We start from the raw sequence: 4,751 nt of genomic DNA, 5'->3' as shown, positions 1-4,751 counted from the left end.
GCAAAGAAAAAATGCTCTTAATTAATCTTCTCCCGTGTTATCTAGTTGTCAGAGAACATTTCATTAATTCACCCACACGTAGTATGAAAATATTCTCTCCTACAAAACAATGTTTAAAACAACGCTATCACATAGCCTGTTGAAATTAAAAGGGGCAATAATGAAGTCTCTGGTCACTTCCCAGTCTGATGTGCACAACCGAGTCTATTTTTCAGACTAACATTTTTTTAGGAGTATCACAGCAAGCAATAATCAAGCTTCCTAAGAAGCACTGCACGAGTTATATACATAAAAATCTATAAAGAATTATACTACTGTGCTTGCATGACCCTAATAATCTGTCTTAGATGCATGTCACGTTGGTTCCTGCTTGACAGTTCTTCAAGTTCTCCAGAGTAAGAGTTGACTTAGGACTAAAACAGTTTTACATCTGACAAAGCATATGGGGTCTGACAAGGGACACTTTATAAATATATGAAGAACCAAGCCTCATTCTTTCAAGATGTTTCTGCCCATCTTCCTTCAGCTCACAGATCTACTTTGGGCTTGTTAAATGCATGCCTGCTTCTTTTTTGGAGGCAACAGTTAATTGCAGATAAAAATCTCATCATTTATATTACTCATCAGGTCATAGTTCTGCGACATGCTGGACATTAGGCATGCAGGTATTCCCATGCTGAAGATGATCATGCACCCAAATGTGTTGTTACATCAATTATTTATAAATTCAGATTCTGCATCATTTGTATGCATGTTCAGGATGCATATCTAGATAAGGGATTAACCAAGTGATGTTCAGGAGAATATCTTGATTTAGATCAGATGAATAAAATTGCACGTGTAGGTACAGATGCAAAACAAGGTCAGTGGAGTTAGAGGCTGTTTCTTTGTAAATCTGGGCTTAGGTATTGAAAGATTGAAACGCAAATACTTGTGATTTAAATGGAAAATAAAAAATTGGGAAAAAACCATGAAAAGGCATCATTGTGATTTGATAAGTAAAAAACAGTGTAAGAGAAATACAGAAAGGGTGGAATAATTTCAGATTTTTACAGTTTTTGTATCATTTTAATGAACATAGAAAACACATGTGTGTTGAGTAGTAGCTAGCATGTAGTAATATAACTATGGTAACAGCGTGGTGACCGCATTATGCTCCTGTCATGTATGAGGTACGAAATGATGCCTGTCAGGGTGGGAGGAACACGTAAATCTTATCTGAGCACTATGTCAAGAGCATCATAACCATGGATCACACCCTTTTTCCAGTCATGCTGTTGAAAATCAACAGAATACATTCTGGCATAATTTACAGCTCTTCTATGTTTATACATGGATAATGGTTTTTTAAAAAGTGATCGCTTGTGTTAGGAATAGTTTTGTGTTATGCTACATGCTCTCATGTAAGTCTGTTCGAAGTGACAAAGGGTACTCCAGGGAGACCTGGAAGAGAAGGTCTAATTAAAAGTTTTTGTATTAGTTTTTTTCTTTCGGTATTGCAAAAGTAGCTCATTAGGAGCCTAAGACTTGAGTTGCATGCTTAATAAATCCCTGTTACTTTGTTGCATCTATTCTTACTGACAAAAACCATATTAAATTCCTTAAACAATGCAAGATAAGAATAGGATGCTTAAAAACCCAACAAAGAGGAGTAAATTTAAATTTGGCTTTCTTTTAATTGAAATTCTTTTTGATATTAGAAGAAACTATCTATTGCTTTGTCTCATGACCAGTCCCAAACATTTAAAAAATAATTCATCGAGCTTTTGAAAATCAGTGTTACAAAAAGTGAATCACATTCTCTTCGATTTCTGAGTCTTAGATTACACTTTGGCCACATTGTCAAATTTTTCTCTACAGCTGCAAGGACTATAAAGTTTGAGGGGAGCTGTAACCCACCCACCCCCCCCCTTTCTTTTTTTTAAAGTGAAAACTAGTATTCTCATAAATTCTTATGAATGATGAGCTGAGGTCTTGAAGTCATTGAATACTTTGAAGGTCCCCATAAAGATGTGAGCTGGCAAGAGTTATGATGGACATCTGGTACTGCCTTTGAAATCAATATGTGAAAATCTGTAAGAAAAATACAGATGTATTGGAAACTATGAGGAAAATAGCCTCCTAAAATACATGAAACACAGAATCTCAGAAATAAAGAGCTGGAAGATGTCTCATGTTTTGCTATTTCATCTTCTTACTCTGAGGTAGGAGAGATCACATTGAAATGCTCTTTAGCAGACATTTACCTGACATGCTACTGAAAACCTCCAGCTTAATTTTTGTAACCCTTGTAGGCACTTGCTGTCCTTATTATTAAGTAGAAAGTTTCTCTAAACTCCAGCCTAGCTTCTAACCTTTCCCTGCTGTGAAACAAACCACTTATTCTTTGTTTCACCCTCAATAACCTTGGAGAATCGTTAACCACTATACTCTTTTTAACCATTTTTGATATACATTAAAACTGCTACGTCCACTGTATCACCTTACTATCCTCTCTGTACTTACAAACTGATCATCTAACCTTTGCTCTGGCATCTTTCAGGGTCTGAAATAACGCTGATATATAATTCCCTGGATCCTTTCTGTGTTAAAGTGCTTGCCTTTCAGCAGCTTTCCATGACTTCTCAAGGGTAATGATTCAGAAGAGACTCCTTTGGCTTTAGGGTACATTTCAGCGTGCCCCCCCTGACTTTAATGCAGTCCATTTATCCATTCTCTGTCATGCCCTTTAGTTGTTCTGCCCTGCTTTCTACCCACCTGCTAATATTAATTGTGGTAAGCAGCTGTCACAAATTTTGTGACCGCTAATGCAAGAGGGCACCTCAGCCCTCTCCTTGTCGTCTCTTAGGTGCCTGCTGCCTGCTCCCCCCGTGAAGGAGCTGGTCAGGCTGCCTGATTGCTCTTGCTCCCCCCGCAGCAGCCCGTAGCCTCTGCTCTCCTTTCCTCCGCCTCCGCGGCAGCGCCGCCGCCTCCCTCCCCACCCCGCCGCTGCTTCCTTCCCTGGCATTGAGCGTGGTCCATACAACCCGCCTTCTGCCGCTGGGATCTCGGGCGCTTCCTCCCTAGTTGTCAGGCTTGAATGAAAAATAGCTGCCCACCCAGTTACTTCTTCTAACTTAAAATACATGAATAAATACGTAAATCTGGGGACCTGGGGCATCTGTGTCCTGCTGTAGTACCTTTCCTGCAGCTCTCAAGTCAGTTAAAGCCTTCCTTATTAAGGTTGTTAAGCGAATCTGCCTTTGAGTGCTTTCGTTATCTGTTAGAAAAGCGACAACATAACAAATTTTGAAAATATAAACATTAGATTTATGTCCTCTCAGATCCAATATTTTGAATAGACTATCTTCAAGCTAATACAAACACTAATACAGGATTATCCTAGAACGCAAATGGAAGTGTTACACAGGTTTCCTTCAAAAAGTAGATCTTCCAGAAAGCCATTGCAAAACCTTGATGATTTGCTCATTACAGAAACCAACATCCTGCTAAGAAAATATAAGTAAATTCCCTGATTTCAGGATAATAAAGCAAAAGCAACTACCTTGCTTGCACAGTGGTCATAATAAATCTTCATGCATTATAATAAAATGGGTTTTTTACTTCTGTGGAGAAGAGATAAAATGGGTCTCTAAATTCTTAAGCTGACAGTCTGAAAGTAACATCTTTATGGAGGGGATATGCAATCAGAGCAAATCCTGTGTTTAAGAAGATCTCCTAGTACTGCTTGGAATACATTTCAGTCACTGTTTTCTGAAGCCCTAAGAAGTTTTCTAGTGCCTTTGCCAGGCAAGTTTTCTTCTTTCCTGCCAGAAACAGCCCAAGCCCAAATGTTATACTATTGGTTTAGCTTCAGGTCAAATGCATGAACTCCCTAAGACATGGTAGATTCTTGTTCACTCGCAGTTACATTTATGTCAGGGGTTTTTTTGGTTTTGTTTTTTTTTGACTGGTGTGTGGTAGAGAGATCAACTGAAGAAAAGAGTAGAGGTGCTATGGAGATACCAAATCAGAACATAAATCACTTATTTAGAACAGTAGAGGGAGAGCAGAATTTTTAAAAAGTAACTGAATGATAGTGCAGAAATTCAAATTGTAAGCCTAGGTGAAGTTGCATGGCAAATTAATGGGTTTTTACCTTTTCTGCTGCTGAAGTGTGACTGAGGCAGAAGGGAATATAGTAACAGAATGGAAGAGACGATAGGAAAAAAACCTGCCATTCATCTTCTCCTGCCCTTTGAGAGGATGGTGAATCCCTGTGCGCTTCTCAGGTGTCCCTGTGTGGCGAGTCCCTCCCCTCTTGCACTTAATCTAAGCCTGTACCTGAGCAGCTGTGATTCGTAGGCTCTTTCCTCATCTCCGAGATACTTGCGCATAGAGGATCCCCTCCTGATTACCTCATTCAGCTGTCTTTCAAGCATTCAAGTAAATTAATTTGACTTAAAATTAATATCGTGCCAAAAGAAAATGTTTTTATGAATGCTCATTGCCTTTGTGGGACTTATCTGAAATATTAGTCTAAATGATTGCTTTTTATTACCTTTCCATAACATTTTACTGCTCGTGAAATAAAAATCAGTTTAAATGTAGTTCACCATTGTCTGCCCAGAGATAATGAATATCTCTGAAATAAATCCAAATACATTAGCAGCCTGTTCAATAGACGTCATACTCCCATCTAGAAATCTTATTAATTTCTGTGTGTTGGAATATTTCACATTCTCCTTTGTTGATCGAGCTACATTAATGCA

This window comes from Mycteria americana, chromosome 3 (genome assembly GCF_035582795.1).
Source record: "Mycteria americana isolate JAX WOST 10 ecotype Jacksonville Zoo and Gardens chromosome 3, USCA_MyAme_1.0, whole genome shotgun sequence".
In the NCBI taxonomy this organism is placed as follows: Eukaryota; Metazoa; Chordata; class Aves; order Ciconiiformes; family Ciconiidae; genus Mycteria; species Mycteria americana.
The sequence above is the reverse complement of the archived record's forward strand: the minus strand, read 5'-3'. Positions refer to the sequence as shown.